The following is a 20,125-nucleotide window of genomic DNA, read 5'->3' as shown; positions in this document are numbered from 1 at the left end:
TCGATCAAACCACCTCACACCACACATTGTCCTCAAACATCTCATTTCCAGCACATCCATCCTCCTGCGCACAACTCTATCCATAGCCCACGCCTCGCAACCATACAACATTGTTGGAACCACTATTCCTTCAAACATACCCATTTTTGCTTTCCGAGATAATGTTCTCGACTTCCACACATTCTTCAAGGCCCCCAGAATTTTCGCCCCCTCCCCCACCCTATGATCCACTTCCGCTTCCATGGTTCCATCCGCTGCCAGATCCACTCCCAGATATCTAAAACACTTCACTTCCTCCAGTTTTTCTCCATTCAAACTCACCTCCCATATATATATGTGTATATATATATGTATATATATATATATATATATATATATATATATATATATATATATATATATATATATATATATATATATATATATATATATATATATATTGTATTTTGATTTTCTAAAAGGGGAAACAGAAATATATATATATATATATATATATATATATATATATATATATATATATATATATATATATATATATATATATATATTGTATTTTGATTTTCTAAAAGGGGAAACAGAAGAAAGAGTCACGCGGGGAGTTCTCATCCTCCTCGAAGGCTCAGATTGGGGTGTCTAAATGAATGTGGATGTAACCAAGATGAGAAAAAAGGAGGGATAGGTAGTATGTTTGAGGAAAGGAACCTGGATGTTTTGGCTCTGAGTGAAACGAAGCTCAAGGGTTAAAGGGAAAAGTGGTTTGGAAATGTCTTGGGAGTAAAGTCAGGGGTTAGTGATAGGACAAGAGCAAGGGAAGGTGTAGCACTACTCCTGAAACAGGAGTGGTGGGAGTATATGATAGAGTGTAAGAAAGTAAACCCTCGATTGATATGGTTAAAACTGAAAGTTGATGGAGAGATATGGGTGATTATTGGTGCATATGCACCTGGGCATGAGAAGGAAGATCATGAGAGGCAAGTGTTTTGGGAGCAGCTGAGTGAGTGTGTAAGTAGTTTTGATGCACGTGACCGGGTTATAGTGATGGGTGATTTGAATGCAAAGGTGAGTAATGTGGCAGTTGATGGAATAATTGGTGCACATGGGGTGTTCTGTGTTGTACATGGAAATGGTGAAGAGCTTGTAGATTTATGTGCTGAAAAAGGACCCAGGAATACCTGGTTTAAAATATATATATATATATATATATATATATATATATATATATATATATATATATATATATATATATATATATATATATATATATATATTATCCCTGGGGATAGGGGATTGAGAATACTTCCCACGTATTCCCTGCATGTCGTAGAAGGCAACTACAAGGGGAGGGAGCGGGGGGGCTGGAAACTCTCCCCTCTCGTTTCTTTTTTTTTTTTTTTAATTTTCCAAAAGAAGGAACAGAGGGGGCCAGGTGAGGATATTCCAAAAAAGGCCCAGTCCTCTGCTCCTAACGCTACCTCGCTAACGCGGGAAATGGCGAATAGTTTAAAAGAAAAAGAAAAAAGAAATATATATTTATATATATATATATATATATATATATATATATATATATATATATATATATATATATATATATATATATATATATATAAGTATACGTATGTAAGTAGGAGAGATGGCCAGAGAGCATTATTGGATTAAGTGTTAACTGATAGGCGCGAAAGAGAGACTTTTGAATGTTAATGTGCTAGGAGGTGAAACTGGAGGTATGTCTGATCATTATCTTGTGGAGGCGAAGTTGAAGATTTGTAGAGATTTTCAGAAAAGAAGAGAGAATGTTGGGGTAACGAGATTGGTGAGAGTAAGTGAGCTTGGGAAGGAGACTTGTGTGAGGAAGTACCAGGAGACATTAAATACAGAATAGAAAACGGTGAGAACTAAGGACGTAAGGGGAGTGGGGGTGGAATGGGATGTATTTAGGGAAGCAGGGATGGCTTGCGCAAAAGATGCTTGTGGCATGAGAAGCGTGGAAGGTGGGCAGATTAGAAAGGGTAGTGAGTGGTGGGATGAAGAAGTATGATTATTAGTGAAAGAGAAGAGAGAGGCATTTGGACGATTTTTGCAGGGAAATAATGCAAATGACTGGGAGATGCATAAAAGAAAGGGGCAGGAGGTCAAGAAGAAGGTGCAAGAGGTGAAAAAGAGGGCAAATGAGAGTTGGGATTAGAGACTATCATTATATTTTAGGGAGAACAAAAAGATGTTTCGGAAGGAGGTAAATAAAGTGCGTAAGACAAGAGAACAAATGGGAACTTCAGTGAAGGGGGATAATGGGGAGGTGATAACAAGTAGTGGTGATGTAAGAAGGAGATGGAGTGAGTATATTGAAGGTTTGTTGAATGTGTTTGATGATAGAGTGGCAGATATAGGGCGTTTTGGTCGAGGTGGTGTGCAAAGTGAAAGGGTTAGGGAAAATGATTTGGTAAACAGAAGAGGTAGTAAAAGCTTTGCGGAATGTGAAACCCGGCAAGACAGCGGGTTTGGATGGTATTGCAGTGAAATGTATTAAAAAAGGGGGTGACTGTATTGTTGACTGGTTGGTAAGGTTATTTAATGTATGGATGTCTCATGGTGAGGTGCCTGAGGATTGGCGGAATGCTTACATAGTGCCATTGTACAAAGGCAAAGGAGATAAAAGTGAGTGCTCAAATTACAGAGGCATAACTTTGTTGAGTATTCCTAGTAAATTATATGGGAGGGTATTGATTGAGAGGGTGAAGGCATGTACAGAGCATCAGTTGAGGAAGAACAGTGTGGTTTCAGAAGTGGTAGAGAATGTAAGGATCAGGTGTTTGCTTTCAAGAATGTGCGTGAGAAATACTTAGAAAAGCAAATGGATTTGTACGTAGCATTTATGAATCTGGAGGAGGCATATGATAGAGCTGATAGAGATGATCTGTGGAAGGTATGAAGAATATATGGTGTGGGAGGCAAGTTGTTAGAAGCAGTGAAAAGTTTTTATCGAGGATGTAAGCATGTGTACGTGTAGGAAGAGAGGAAAGTGATTGGTTCTCAGTGAATGTAGGTTTGCGGCAGGGGTGTGTGATGTCTCCATGGTTGTTTAATTTGTTTATTGATGGGGTTGTTAGGGAGGTGAATGCAAGAGTTTTGGAAAGAGGAGCAAGTGTGCAGTCTGTTGTGGATGAGAGAGCTTGGGAAGTGAGTCAGTTGTTGTTCGCTGATGATACAGCGCTGGTGGCTGATTCGTGTGAGAAATTGCAGAAGCTGGTGACTGAGTTTGGTAACGTGTGTGAAAAAAGAAAGCTGAGAGTAAATGTGAATAATAGCAAGGTTATTAGGTATAGTAGGGTTAAGGAACAAGTCAATTGGGAGGTAAGTTTGAATGGAGAAAAACTGGAGGAAGTGAAGTGTTTTAGATATCTGGGAGTGGATTTGGCAGCGGATGGAACCATTGAAGCGGAAGTGAATCATAGGGTGGGGGAGGGGGTGAAAATTCTGGGAGCGTTGAAGAATGTGTGGAAGTCGAGAACATTATCTCGGAAAGCAAAAATGTGTATGTTTGAAGTAATAGTGGTCCCAACAACGTTATAAGGTTGCGAGGCGTGGGGTATGGATAGAGTTGTGCGGAGGGAGGATGTGTTAGAAATGAGATGATTGAAGGACAGTATGTTGTATGAGGTGGTTTGATCGAGTACGTAATGAAAGAGTCAGAGAGATGTGTGGTAATAAAAAGAGTGTGGTTGAGAGAGCAGAAGAGGGTGTTTTGAAATGGTTTGGTCACATGGAGAAAATGAGTGAGGAAAGATTGACCAAGAGGATATATGTGTCGGAGGTGGAGGGCACGAGGAGAAGTGGGAGACCAAATTGGAGGTGGAAAGATGGAGCGAAAAAGATTTTGAGTGATCGGGGCCTGAACATGCAGAAGGGTGAAAGGCGTGCGAGGAATAGAGTGAATTGAAACGATGTGGTATACCAGGGTCGACGTGCTGTCAGTGAATTGAACCAGGGCATGTGAAGCGTCTGGAGTAAACCATGGAGAGTTGTGTGGGGCCTGGATGTGGAAAGGAAGTTGTGGTTTTGGTGCATTATTACATGACAGCTAGAGACTGAGTGTTATTTCATGTGTGGCGGGGTGGCGATGGGAGTAAATACAGGCAGACAGTATGAATTATGTACATGTGTATATATGTATATGTCTGTGTGTGTATATATATGTACACGTTGAGATGTATAGGTATGTATATTTGCGTGTGTGGACGTGTATGTATATACATGTGTATGTGGGTGGGTTAGGCCATTCTTTCGTCTATTTCCTTACGCTACCTCGCTAACGCGGGATACAGCGACAAAGCAAAATAAATTAAAAATAGAATATATATATATATATATATATATATATATATATATATATATATTTTTTTTTTTTTTTATACTTTGTCGCTGTCTCCCGCGTTTGCGAGGTAGCGCAAGGAAACAGACGAAAGAAATGGCCCAACCCCCCCCCATACACACGTATATACATACGTCCACACACGCAAATATACATACCTACACAGCTTTCCATGGTTTACCCCAGACGCTTCACATGCCTTGATTCAATCCACTGACAGCCAGTCAACCCCGGTATACCACATCGCTCCAATTCACTCTATTCCTTGCCCTCCTTTCACCCTCCTGCATGTTCAGGCCCCGATCACACAAAATCTTTTTCACTCCATCTTTCCACCTCCAATTTGGTCTCCCTCTTCTTGCTCCCTCCACCTCCGACACATATATCCTCTTGGTCAATCTTTCCTCACTCATCCTCTCCATGTGCCCAAACCATTTCAAAACACCCTCTTCTGCTCTCTCAACCACGCTCTTTTTATTTCCACACATCTCTCTTACCCTTACGTTACTCACTCGATCAAACCACCTCACACCACACATTGTCCTCAAACATCTCATTTCCAGCACATCCATCCTCCTGCGCACAACTCTATCCATAGCCCACGCCTCGCAACCATACAACATTGTTGGAACCACTATTCCTTCAAACATACCCATTTTTGCTTTCCGAGATAATGTTCTCGACTTCCACACATTCTTCAAGGCCCCCAGAATTTTCGCCCCCTCCCCCACCCTATGATCCACTTCCGCTTCCATGGTTCCATCCGCTGCCAGATCCACTCCCAGATATCTAAAACACTTCACTTCCTCCAGTTTTTCTCCATTCAAACTCACCTCCCAATTGACTTGACCCTCAAACCTACTGTACCTAATAACCCTGCTCTTATTTACATTTACTCTTAACTTTCTTCTTCCACACACTTTACCAAACTCAGTCACCAGCTTCTGCAGTTTCTCACATGAATCAGCCACCAGCGCTGTATCATCAGCGAACAACAACTGACTCACTTCCCAAGCTCTCTCATCCCCAACAGACTTCATACTTGCCCCTCTTTCCAAAACTCTTGCATTTACCTCTCTAACAACCCCATCCATAACAAATTAAACAACCATGGAGACATCACACACCCCTGCCGCAAACCTACATTCACTGAGAACCAATCACTTTCCTCTCTTCCTACACGTACACATGCCTTACATCCTCGATAAAAACTTTTCACTGCTTCTAACAACTTTCCTCCCACACCATATATTCTTAATACCTTCCACAGAGCATCTCTATCAACTCTATCATATGCCTTCTCCAGATCCATAAATGCTACATACAAATCCATTTGCTTTTCTAAGTATTTCTTACATACATTCTTCAAAGCAAACACCTGATCCACACATCCTCTACCACTTCTGAAACCACACTGCTATATATATATATATATATATATATATATATATATATATATATATATATATATATATATATATATATATATATATATATACGAATAAAGTGTATATGAACGCGCACCTTCATAGAACATACAAAGCTCCATCAGCCAGGATCGAACCTAGGACCCCTTGTGCAATATATTCATATTTATTATACTTTGTCGCTGCCTCCCGGATTATCGAGGTAGCGCAAGGAAACAGACGAAAGAAAGGTCCAACCCTCCCACATACATATGTATATACATACACGTGTATGTATGTATAGACATACACATCCATACACGCACATATATATATACCTATACATTTCAACGTCTACATATATATACACTGATACGTTTGATATCACTAACCTGCGTGTTCGTGGTGTTTATAGCAGGGAATTTGTTTGCCTTAGATTAGCCGTATGGTGACCTGGGAGGTCCCAAGGCATTCTTCGACATGTCTTACGTGTACCTATGATCTCACACACCTCAAGTTAGGTGGCCAAGATTAGTGGCGCGTCCCGTAACCGACCTGCTAATTACTACCCAGGTCCTATGGTTAAGTGACGCGTGGTCAGCCTCGAGGTCGTGCATGGGAAAATTCGCCCACCCATCCTGGTTGTGTCATCAGAGATGCAGGGCTGGGCCGGCAGACAGTATGAGGGCTGGACCTTAGGTCTCCTCCTGCCAATCACGTCGGGATGAGGGCGTTACAATCAGTGATCTGACCAATCAAGGGCAATTATAGTCATTCCGACCTATCCTAGCCATAGGTGCCGGATCAAGACCTGGCTAGCTGTTCCTGCATTGCTGCACTTCCAGATAAAAGTGTTCAGACGATCGTCTGGGAGCCGATTCCTTCAGCAGTCCCGTGTCCAGCAAGGTAATGTAGGCTTTCCCTGTCTCGAACCCCGTAGCCACTGTTGCCCTAGATTATAAGATATTATACGTGTCGCGTCAGGTCTAAGTGTAACGATGTATCAAAACTTGTCATAGAATTGTCCATCGAATAAATGTCTTATGTCTTGCTTTTATAGTCAACTTGTCATAAAGGAAAGAGATCTCCTGGTATGAAATCTTACCTGGAATGTAGAATGTGGAATATTGAATGTTAAGTGTTAACGAAAGTGTTTGTACCCGATTAATATGCTTATCATCTTGTACTCTTTTTTTTTTTTTTTTTTTTCTTTTGTCGCTGTCTTCCGCGTTTGCGAGGTAGCGCATGGAAACAGACGAAAGAAATGGCCCAACCCACCCCCATACACATGTATATACATACGTCCACACACGCAAATATACATACCTACACAGCTTTCCATGGTTTACCCCAGACGCTACACATGCCCCGATTCAATCCACTGACAGCACGTCAACCCCGGTATACCACATCGCTCCAATTCACTCTATTCCTTGCCCTCCTTTCACCCTCCTGCATGTTCAGGCCCCGATCACACAAAATCTTTTTCACTCCATCTTTCCACCTCCAATTTGGTCTCCCTCTTCTCCTCGTTCCCTCCACCTCCGACACATATATCCTCTTGGTCAATCTTTCCTCACTCATTCTCTCCATGTGACCAAACCATTTCAAAACACCCTCTTCTGCTCTCTCAACCACGCTCTTTTTATTTCCACACATCTCTCTTACCCTTACGTTACTTACTCGATCAAACCACCTCACACCACACATTGTCCTCAAACATCTCATTTCCAGCACATCCATCCTCCTGCGCACAACTCTATCCATAGCCCACGCCTCGCAACCATACAACATTGTTGGAACCACTATTCCTTCAAACATACCCATTTTTGCTTTCCGAGATAATGTTCTCGACTTCCACACATTCTTCAAGGCTCCCAGAATTTTCGCCCCCTCCCCCACCCTATGATCCACTTCCGCTTCCATGGTTCCATCCGCTGCCAGATCCACTCCCAGATATCTAAAACACTTCACTTCCTCCAGTTTTTCTCCATTCAAACTCACCTCCCAATTGACTTGACCCTCAACCCTACTGTACCTAATAACCTTGCTCTTATTCACATTTACTCTTAACTTTCTTCTTTCACACACTTTACCAAACTCAGTCACCAGCTTCTGCAGTTTCTCACATGAATCAGCCACCAGCGCTGTATCATCAGCGAACAACAACTGACTCACTTCCCAAGCTCTCTCATCCCCAACAGACTTCATACTTGCCCCTCTTTCCAAAACTCTTGCATTCACCTCCCTAACAACCCCATCCATAAACAAATTAAACAACCATGGAGACATCACACACCCCTGCCGCAAACCTACAATCACTGAGAACCAATCACTTTCCTCTCTTCCTACACGTACACATGCCTTACATCCTCGATAAAAACTTTTCACTGCTTCTAACAACTTGCCTCCCACACCATATATTCTTAATACCTTCCACGGAGCATCTCTATCAACTCTATCATATGCCTTCTCCAGATCCATAAATGCTACATACAAATCCATTTGCTTTTGTAAGTATTTCTCACATACATTCTTCAAAGCAAACACCTGATCGACACACCCTCTACCACTTCTGAAACCACACTGCTCTTCCCCAATCTGATGCTCTGTACATGCCTTCACCCTCTCAATCAATACCCTCCCATATAATTTACCAGGAATACTCAACAAACTTATACCTCTGTAATTTGAGCACTCACTCTTATCCCCTTTGCCTTTGTACAATGGCACTATGCACGCATTCCGCCAATCCTCAGGCACCTCACCGTGAGTCATACATACATTAAATAACCTTACCAACCAGTCAACAATACAGTCACCCCCTTTTTTAATAAATTCCACTGCAATACCATCCAAACCTGCTGCCTTGCCGGCTTTCATCTTCCGCAAAGCTTTTACTACCTCTTCTCTGTTTACCAAATCATTTTCCCTAACCCTCTCACTTTGCACACCACCTCGACCAAAACACCCTATATCTGCCACTCTATCATCAAACACATTCAACAAACCTTCAAAATACTCACTCCATCTCGTTCTCACATCACCACTACTTGTTATCACCTCCCCATTTGCGCCCTTCACTGAAGTTCCCATTTGCTCCCTTGTCTTACGCACTTTATTTACCTCCTTCCAGAACATCTTTTTATTCTCCCTAAAATTTAATGATACTCTCTCACCCCAACTCTCATTTGCCCTTTTTTTTCACCTCTTGCACCTTTCTCTTGACCTCCTGTCTCTTTCTTTTATACGTCTCCCACTCAACTGCATTTTTTCCCTGCAAAAATCGTCCAAATGCCTCTCTCTTCTCTTTCACTAATACTCTTACTTCTTCATCCCACCACTCACTACCCTTTCTAATCAACCCACCTCCCACTCTTCTCATGCCACAAGCATCTTTTGCGAAATCCATCACTGATTCCCTAAATACATCCCATTCCTCCCCCACTCCCCTTACTTCCATTGTTCTCACCTTTTTCCATTCTGTACTCAGTCTCTCCTGGTACTTCCTCACACAAGTCTCCTTCCCAAGCTCACTTACTCTCACCACCCTCTTCACCCCAACATTCACTCTTTTTTTCTGAAAACCCATACAAATCTTCACCTTAGCCTCCACAAGATAATGATCAGACATCCCTCCAGTTGCACCTCTCAGCAATTATTATATGTAGTTTTAACCCTGATGTTTGCTTTAATCACATAGCGTTATCCAGTGCGCATAATAAATCTTATTAACGGTCCTTTCCAATAGAATTCTTAACATAAAATTTTTCGACCTTGAAAGGATAATAACGTAACAATTGGCGACCTTGCCAGGATATTTCTTGTAACGTAACAATACATACACAGATACATTTATAAACATGCACATAATTCATACATGCTGCCTTATTCATTCCTGTCGCCACCCCGCCACACATGAAATGACACACTCGTTCCCGGGCACGCGCGCGAGGTAGCTATAGGAAAAGACAACAATGGCCACATTCGTTCACACTCAGTCTGTAGCTGTTATGTCTAATGCACCGAGACCACAGCTCCCTTTCCACATCCAGGCCCCACAACTTTCCATGGTTTACCCCAGACCCTTCACAAGCCCTAGTTCAATCCACTGACAGCACGTCGCCCCCGATATGCCACATCGTTCCAATTCACTCTATTCCTTGCACGCCTTTCACCTTCCTGCATGTTCAGGCCCGGATCACTCAAAATCTTTTTCACTCCATCTTTCCCCCACCAATTTGGTCTGCCACTTCTCGTTCCCTCCACCTCTGACATATATATATCCTCTTTGCCAATCTTTCCTCACTCATTCTCTCCATGTGACCAAACCATTTCAAAACACCCTCTTCTCTCTCATCCACACTCTTCATTACCACACATCTCTCTTACCCTTTCATTACTTACTCGATCAAACCACCTCACACCACATATAGTCCTCAAACATCTCATTTCCATCACATCCACCCTCCTGCGCACAACTCCATCTATTGCCCCGCCCCGCAAACATATAACATTGTTGATACCACTATTCCTTCAAACATACCCATTTTTGCTTTCCGAGATAGTGTTCTCGCCTTCCACATATTTTTCAACACTCCCAGAACTTTCGCCCCCTCCCCCACCCTGTGACTCACTTCCGCTTCCATGGTTCCTCCGCTGCCAAATCCACTCCCAGATACCTAAAACACTTCACTTCCTCCAGTTTTCTCCATTCAAACTTACCTCCCAACTGACTTGTCCCTCAACCCAACTGTACCTAATGACATTGTTCCTATTCACATTTACTCTCAGCTTTCTTCTTTCACACACTTTACCAAATTCAGTCACTAGCTTTTGCAGTTTCTCACATGAATCAGCCAACAGCGCTGTATCATCAGCGAACAACAACTGACTCACTTCCCAAGCTTTCTCATCCACAACAGACTGCATACTTGCCCCTCTCTCCAAAACTTTTGCATTCACCTCCCTAACAATCCCATCCTTAAATAAATGAAACAACCATGGAGACATCATGCACCCCTGCCGCAAACCGATATTCACTGAGAAGCAATCACTTTCATCTCTTCCTACTCGCACACATGTCTTACATCCTCGATAAAAAACTTTTCACCGCTTCTAGCAACTTCCATCCCGTATCATATATTCTTAATACCTTCCACAGAGCATCTCTATCAGTTCTATCATATGCCTTCTCCAGATCCATAAATGCTACATAGAAATCCATTTGTTTTTCTAAGAATATTCCACATACATTCTTCAAAGCAAACACGTGATGCACACATCCTCTACCACTTCTGAAACCACAATGCTCTTCCCCAATCTGATGCTCCTCCCCAATCTGATGCTCTGTACATGCCTTCATCCTCTCCATCAATACCCTCCTATATAATTTCTCAGGAATACTGAACAAACTCATACCTCTTTAATTTGAGCACTCACCTTTATCCCCTTTGCCTTTGTACAATGGCACTATACAATTACAGAGGTAAAATTTTGTTGAGTATTCCTGGGAATTTGTATGGGAGGGTATTGATTGAGAGGGTGAATGCATGTACAGAACATCAGATTGTGGAAGAGCAGTGTGGTTTTAGAAGTGGTAGAGGGTGTGAGGATCAGGTGTTTGCTTTGAAGAATGTATGTGAGAAATACTTAGAAAAGGAAATAGGTTTGAATATAGCATTTATGGGTCTGGAGAAGGTATATTGTAAAGTGGATAGAGATGTTCTGTGGAAGGTATTAAGATTATATGGTGTGGGAGGCAAGTTGCTAGAAGCAGTGAAAAGTTATTATCGAGGATGTAAGACACGCGTACGAGTTGGAAGAGAGGAAAGTAATTGGTTACCAGTGAATGTCAGTTTGCAGCAGGGGTGCGTGATGTCTCCATGGTTGTTTAATTTGTTTATGGATGGGGTTGTTAGGAAGGTTAATGCAAGAGTTTTAGAGAGAGAGGCAAGTATGCAGTCTCTTGTGGATGAGAAATATCATTGAATCTTCTATTATTAAATACACAAAGAATTATAATCTTAATATCAGTGATGGTCTATACAAATTAGATAACTTTATTGTTGATAGAATTTGTAAAATGATAAGGTTGTGAACGCTTGTTGTATGTTTTGGACAATCGCATGTCTACCAAATGGACGTCCTAGCTTCGTCTCTTCGATGTATATCAACTGACGTATATTTTCCTCTTGTGTCTCCCCTGATGATGTGATTATTACAAAAAAGTGCACTTGGGAACTTATCGTGTTTCATTTTCCCCGTGGACACATAGGAATATTTTGATCACGCGCAAAATTGTGATCCTTTCTAATATATCTATGTATATATATATATATATATATATATATATATATATATATATATATATATATATATATATATATATACAAATGAGAGTTGGGGTGAGAGAGTATCATTAAATTTTAGGGAGAATAAAAAGATGTTCTGGAAGGAGGTAAATAAAGTGCGTAAGACAAGGGAGCAAATGGGAACTTCAGTGAAGGGTGCAAATGGGGAGGTGATAACAAGTAGTGGTGATGTGAGGAGATGGAGTGAGTATTTTGAAGGTTTGTTGAATGTGTTTGATGATAGAGTGGCAGATATAGGGTGTTTTGGTCGAGGTGGTGTGCAAAGTGAGAGGGTTAGGGAAAATGATTTGGTAAACAGAGAAGAGGTAGTAAAAGCTTTGCGGAAGATGAAAGCCGGCAAGGCAGCAGGTTTGGATGGTATTGCATTGGAATTTATTAAAAAAGGGGGTGACTGTATTGTTGACTGGTTGGTAAGGTTATTTAATGTATGTATGACTCATGGTGAGGTGCCTGAGGATTGGCGGAATGCGTGCATAGTGCCATTGTACAAAGGCAAAGGGGGATAAGAATGAGTGCTCAAATTACAGAGGTATAAGTTTGTTGAGTATTCCTGGTAAATTATATGGGAGGGTATTGATTGAGAGGGTGAAGGCATGTACAGAGCATCAGATTGGGGAAGAGCAGTGTGGTTTCAGAAGTGGTAGAGGATGTGTGGATCAGGTGTTTGCTTTGAAGAATTTATGTGAGAAATACTTAGAAAAGCAAATGGATTTGTATGTAGCATTTATGGATCTGGAGAAGGCATATGATAGAGTTGATAGAGATGCTCTGTGGAAGGTATTAAGAATATATGGTGTGGGAGGCAAGTTGTTAGAAGCAGTGAAAAGTTTTTATCGAGGATGTAAGGCATGTGTATGAAGAGAGGAAAGTGATTGGTTCTCAGTGAATGTAGGTTTGCGGCAGGGGTGTGTGATGTCTCCATGGTTGTTTAATTTGTTTATGGATGGAGTTGTTAGGGAGGTGAATGCAAGAGTTTTGGAAAGAGGGGCAAGTATGAAGTCTGTTGGGGATGAGAGAGCTTGGGAAGTGAGTCAGTTGTTGTTCGCTGATGATACAGCGCTGGTGGCTGATTCATGTGAGAAACTGCAGAAGCTGGTGACTGAGTTTGGTAAAGTGTGTGAAAGAAGAAAGTTGAGAGTAAATGTGAATAAGAGCAAGGTTATTAGGTACAGTAGGGCTGAGGGTCAAGTCAATTGGGAGGTGAGTTTGAATGGAGAAAAACTGGAGGAAGTGAAGTGTTTTAGATATCTGGGAGTGGATCTGGCAGCGGATGGAACCATGGAAGCGGAAGTGGATCATAGGGTGGGGGAGGGGGCGAAAATTCTGGGAGCCTTGAAGAATGTGTGGAAGTCGAGAGCATTATCTCGGAGAGCAAAAATGGGTATGTTTGAAGGAATAGTGGTTCCAACAATGTTGTATGGTTGCGAGGCGTGGGCTATGGATAGAGTTGTGCGCAGGAGGATGGATGTGCTGGAAATGAGATGTTTGAGGACAATGTGTGGTGTGAGGTGGTTTGATCGAGTAAGTAATGTAAGGGTAAGAGAGATGTGTGGAAATAAAAAGAGCGTGGTTGAGAGGGCAGAAGAGGGTGTTTTGAAATGGTTTGGGCACATGGAGAGAATGAGTGAGGAAAGATTGACCAAGAGGATATATGTGTCGGAGGTGGAGGGAACGAGGAGAAGAGGGAGACCAAATTGGAGGTGGAAAGATGGAGTGAAAAAGATTTTGTGTGATCGGGGCCTGAACATGCAGGAGGGTGAAAGGAGGGCAAGGAACAGAGTGAATTGGAGCGATGTGGTATACCGGGGTTGACGTGCTGTCAGTGGATTGAATCAAGGCATGTGAAGCGTCTGGGGTAAACCATGGGAAACTGTGTAGGTATGTATATTTGCGTGTGTGGACGTATGTATATACATGTGTATGGGGGTGGGTTGGGCCATTTCTTTCGTCTGTTTCCTTGCGCTACCTCGCAAACGCGGGAGACAGCGACAAAGCAAAAAAAAAAAAAAAAAAAAAAAATATATATATATATATATATATATATATATATATATATATATATATATATATATATATATATATATATTTATCTATTTATTTATTATATCTATTATAGTTTCTCGCTGACTATTGAAATACAAGTAATCGAATACCCTTTGTATCACATCCATGAACAACATGGTATACACCGGTCAAATCCCATTAGTCTAACATCACCAGCAGCTGCCATTTTCCAGAACCTTAGTGTACAAGCATAGACGTATATCAACACAAAAATCGTGCATATGAACACGCACTTTCATATAAACACATAATACCCTCCAACAACCAGGATTCGAACCCAGGCCTTTTTACATGGTAGTCGGGAAGGCTAATAACGGCTAGGCTATGATCGCCCCTATGATCTGTATTGTTGCCTTAAGTTTGTTCAAAGTGAAAACGTACAAATACAGCTAGAAGCATTTTTTTTTTTACATGCGTTAATCAATTTAGATGAATAAAACGCTCTCGCTTACTATACATTTTTCGTTTATCAGATATCCGGAGGATGGTCACTCTTCGTTGGAAATTATGCATTCAGTATAATAATTTTTTTCAATTTCATTTCATTTGTGTTGTTCATATTTACCATTTTTCAAGAGATGCCAGACATTCTATTAATATTTTTCCCCGGAAGTGCGCAGATGAATTTCCAAAATTTGTTACATGCATTTAGTAGATATAGTGTTGAATTTTCTGCTATATTTATCGACAAGAGAACACCCAGACACCGATATTACAAAAGATATTTACTTTGAACCCTTTCGTGTGTGTGTGTGTGTGTGTGTGTGTGTGTGTGTGTGTGTGTGTGTGTATGTGTGTGTGTGTGTGTGTGTGTGTGTGTGTGCTTTCCGTACAGGCATTCACTTTCTCACATTTCATCTTGCGTATGGTGAATCCTCATAGGTCAACACTGGCTTTACAGTCGGTTGGACAACTCCCGCCCACACAGTGACGACATAACGATCTATCATGTGATCCCTACCCCTTCAAAAGACAAATAGAAAACGAGATTTTTTCCCTTACTGATTATTGGTTTCGTTGTTCAAGCAGCGACCGTAGACCCAAGACTTCCCTCCTTTTGTACGAGAGGTTGTGATCCCTTCCATCATTTTCTACCTCCTGGTTACTAGGAAGTTTAAGGGCCACTCTCAATGGGTTCCTCTGCCATTGGTAAACGAGGCTTCCACTCCTTTCAAACTGTACACTTTTTTTCCCCTATTATAGGCTGGCCATAATGCTCCACAAGGTGTTTCCTCTTTCCTTTACAGATCACATCCTCGGGTCTGTGCGAGGAGGGCTGCCCACGAGCCCATGTTCCCTAACAAACAGGCTACCCCTGTTTTCCCTATGGGCCGCTTGTATTCTCCTCACAGGATATTCCTCATTCCAAGCTGCGTCTATTTGCTCTACAGGCCGCTCCTTATTCCCCAGAGGGCCTCACCCTTCCTTCCCCTAAAAGCTGCCTGTGTATCCCCCCCACAGGCTACACTCAACCTTTCATATATATAGGGTTCTTCTCCTACACCCATTCCCTACACACTATACTCCTTCTCTCCAACATGTTGCCCCTATCATTCTCCTAACCACACTCTACCTTCCCTTTAGGCTGTTATAATTCCCTACAAGTTTAGTTTTTTTTCTTATTCTTCCCCTCCAGAGACTCTCCTTCTCCTCTAGATAACTGTCTACGACAGGAACCATATGTCAAACTGAGTCTTGCTCTGGTAATTGGATCTCGGGAAGTTTAATTTTTCAGAAACATAATTATAGATCTTTGTTGGTGATCGTTCCCCCTCCGTCGCGATCTTCACGGACAGATCTCGTCAGCTGAGGTTGTGTTTATCATCGTCTGTGAACGGGTTCGTGTATGGCTGTGGCCTTCATACAGGCTTATCATACTAGGCAAACGAGTTCGTGTCTGGCTATGGCCCTTATGAAGGTTTCCTGGAAATAAAGGACCAAAATTCACATTGACAGGATTTTCCCTGGTCGAGAGCTATTCTTTGTATGACCACAGCGCCCGCCATCATCCAGGACATACCTGGATAACAGTATGGTTGCGGTAAACACAGACGAACTTTGATAAAAGGAAAAAAATGTTTAATCTTGGATGACGATCCTCCTTTGTAAGGAATTTTGGTCAATTTTTTTTTATTTCACTCACGACATCTCTTAAAGGATTTTGCCAGAGAGTAACATAAGTCTTCCCTAACTTCCTCCCTTTGGTTTTTACTCTTCTCTCTGTTCTTTAATGCACTGTTTCCTTTCTCTTCATTCCATCGCTGCTGTGTTTTTGGCTGTTTCTCTTTCTTTATCTAACTGACTTCCAACTGAAGAATTTCAAAAGGCTATTATTCAACCCTGAAATTACGTAAACATGGCCTCCACTCTCCGCTGGAAATCCCACATAGGATGCAACACAGTATCTGCTTCCCAGAAGATGGGGGTACTGTATGGAAGCTGCATTTACGGTCCCATATCTGTTGTGGTATTCTTCCATCTCCCTTTTAGCCAGAATTCAAAGCCCTCTGCCTTATCACCTTGCCTGTTATCACCTCTCTTCAACGATCCCTCTCCCTGCTCGCTTCACTCCATCTGATAGGTAGGATTTTAGCGCTCTGTTCACGTGAACTGTCTGATCGTATCCCAGCCTCTATGACCAGCGCTTTCAACATACGACTAACATCTTATAGATTTTGTACAGTGGTCTGCCACGTGAGGATTAGCCTTAAGTACACCTTCTTCCCTCCTCATACAGTTAAACTGTGGAATTCTTTTCCTTCTGTCGTTTTTCTCTCATCAAATAATCTTTCAGCTTTCAAGGATTCGACCCACAAACACCTTTGGAGATCAGGTTAATACCCATTTTGCTGTCTGATGTCTTTTGATGAATTCGTCGTCCTGTCGTTTTCTAATTATGTTTTGGAACTGTCACTAGAAACATAAAAAAACTGAAGTTTGAATATATATCAGCTCGGTGTGGTGTCTGGGGATTAGGAGAGTATTGCCAGCCACCTGGTGTGGGCAGTTGTGGGATGAGGAGGTTCTGATACCTTAAGATTTCAATACAGTATGACGACTATGTGAGAAGTAATGGTAGAGGTTATAAGGCTTGATAATGACACAAGACGTATGCAATAGTGGCAATTGAATGTATCAGTGTCATTAGGCTGAGTTTGATGGTGTCATAATCTAGGATAGGCGTTGTCGCATCACTGTACGTAATACATTCAAATATCTAATGCTATGCACTGTGAAGACAGACCTTCAAAACTTCAGGCCACTGATATTGGTCAAGATATCAATCCTTGCTCTTGCGTTAGACAAGATATTACTATCACAGCTGCAAATGTCGACGCCTGTGGTGGAGGTCACCACCACACACCACACACACTCAGAGCAGCATCTGTGGTGACACCATTTCCTTCCAACATTCTGTCGTGGCATCTCACGTTTGTGATTGCTTCACTCTCACCGCACACCAACATCTCTATTGTCATCACCCGAACCACACGCAACCAAAATGGTACCAGAAGAGAGAAAAGTAAGACGTGGCTTGACCAAAACCAGTTTGATGATATGAACGATAAACCCAGAGGACAAAACAAGACCTTGAGCGAGAAACTTGTTAGTAACGATATAAAAAGTACGTTTATTGTATACTCGTAGAGGATCAATAAAAAACAAACAAACAAACCGAGTGAGAAAACCGTAAATGCTGACAGTAAACAAACGTTTGGAAAACTGCATGACAGAAGATATAGTTCAAGACATGAGACCTTCCCAGTGTAGACCCCTTTCCCCGTACGGTATAAATAGGTGACTATATAGCAATGTATGTGATGGCATCCTCCTCACACACACAGCAGTATGTGTGGAGGCATCATCATCACCATCCCTGCTTGGCACACACCGTCTGTGGAAAGTACCATCTCCCTCACCACAGGCATCATCTGTAGTGGCATCACCCTCACCACACACAGCCATGTGTGGAGGCATCATCCATGCTCGGCACACCGACGTCCGTAGCAAGCGCTGTCTGCCCTCACGACACACACACACCTCCTGTGGTGGCATCACCCTCACCACAGTCATACTGTGGAGGCATCATCACCATACATGCTCGGCACACCGACGTCCGTAGCAAGCGCCGTCTGCCCTCACCACCACACACAACACCTGTGGTGGCATCACCCTCACCACAGTCATACTGGGGAGGCATCATCACCATACATGCTCGGCACACCGACGTCCGTAGCAAGCGCCGTCTGCCCTCACCACCACACACACACCTCCTGTGGTGGCATCACCCTCACCACAGTCATACTGTGGAGGCATCATCACCGTCCATGCTCGGCACACCGACGTCCGTAGCAAGCGCCATCTGCCCTCACCACCACACACAACACCTGTGGCGGTATCACCACTCCTGCCACACATATCACTGTCCTCCCCTGCGCCACACTACATATATAACGAGACAGTATTTCACGGCAGGCAACGGTAGACCATGGCCCGCCCGTCTACCTATGCGCGGGACAACACTGCCCTAAATAAGGGATGAAGGAAAAAGAAAATAGTGATCTTTCCTGCATGAAAAATGATGATAATTCCATATTATTAAAACCAGTGGTGTAAGGGACCAGCACTCATGGGTGACTAGCGTAGGGCTGCCATCACGTGATGTTAGGGATGGACGATGTCTTCCTCCACCCACAGGGGCTGATGGCAGGGGAGGCCCCGTGTCCCCCTCTACCCTCGGGGTTCGTACCCCGCGTGTGTTAATCTTGCTCTAAATATGTTTTACAAAATGAAGTGTCAGAAAAATGGTTGCAGGTGACACCATCATCGTTCTTCCCCGGTGAGTTCCCCTCAGCGATGGTCGGGTGTGGTTAATTATTGCACGACCCGCAGCCCCCTACCCAAATAGGAACCCACAAAGTTTAAAGGATTATGTGAGGCGCGTCGTGTTGCGTCGCTTGTGTGTCGCGTTGCGTGGCTTGTGTGTCGTGTTGCGTGGCTTGTGTGTCGCGTTGCGTGCCTTGTGTGTCGTGTTGCGTGGCTTGTGTGTCGCGTTGCGTGGCTTGTGTGTCGTGTTGCGTGGCTTGTGTGTCGTGTTGCGTGGCTTGTGTGTCGTGTTGCGTGGCTTGTGTGTCGTGTTGCGTGGCTTGTGTGTCGCGTTGCGTGGCTTGTGTGTCGTGTTGCGTGGCTTGTGTGTCGTGTTGCGTGGCTTGTGTGTCGCGTTGCGTGGCTTGTGTGTCGTGTTGCGTGGCTTGTGTGTCGTGTTGCGTGGCTTGTGTGTCGTGTTGCGTGGCTTGTGTGTCGCGTTGCGTGGCTTGTGTGTCGTGTTGCGTGGCTTGTGTGTCGTGGTGCGTGGCTTGTGTGTCGTGTTGCGTCGTTTGTGTGTCGTGTTACTTCTCTTGGTATATTGCTTCATCGCTTGTGTGTCGTCTTGCGTGGCCTGTGTGTCGTGTTGCGTCTCTTGTGTATCGTGTTGCCGGGCTTGTGTGTCGTGTTGCGTCATTTGTGTATCGTGTTGCATCACTTGTCTGTCGTGTTGCGTGGCGTGTGTGTCGTGTTGCGTTACTTGTGTATCGTGTTGCGTCGCTTGTGTGTCGTGCTGCGTCGCTTGTGTGTCGTGTTGCGTGGCGTGTGTGTTGTGTGGCTTTACCTGTGTATCATGTTGCGTCGCTTGTGTGTCGTGTTGCGAGGCTCGCGTGTCGTGTTGCGTCGCTTGTGTATCGTGTTGCATCGCGTGTGTCGTGTTGCGTCACTTGTGTGTCTTGTTGCGTCGCCTGTGTGAAGTATGTTATATTGCAGTGTCAGTTTGATGTCATGTTGCGTTATGTTGCGCTGTGTTGTATTGTGTCATGTTGTCCCGTTCAAGTGTTGCGTTGCCTCGCCCGTGTAAGGTGTGTTGAGTTGCATCGATC

The 20,125-nt window shown here is 43.1% G+C and overlaps 1 protein-coding gene across 1 annotated transcript in view; it reads right to left on the bottom strand.

Moving 5' to 3' along the window:
- Nucleotides 1-20,125, bottom strand: part of LOC139757311 (uncharacterized) — a 773,501-nt gene that overhangs the window by 96,819 nt on the left and 656,557 nt on the right.

This window comes from Panulirus ornatus, chromosome 25 (assembly GCF_036320965.1).
Source record: "Panulirus ornatus isolate Po-2019 chromosome 25, ASM3632096v1, whole genome shotgun sequence".
In the NCBI taxonomy this organism is placed as follows: Eukaryota; Metazoa; Arthropoda; class Malacostraca; order Decapoda; family Palinuridae; genus Panulirus; species Panulirus ornatus.
This window is presented reverse-complemented; position numbering and strand designations above follow the sequence as displayed.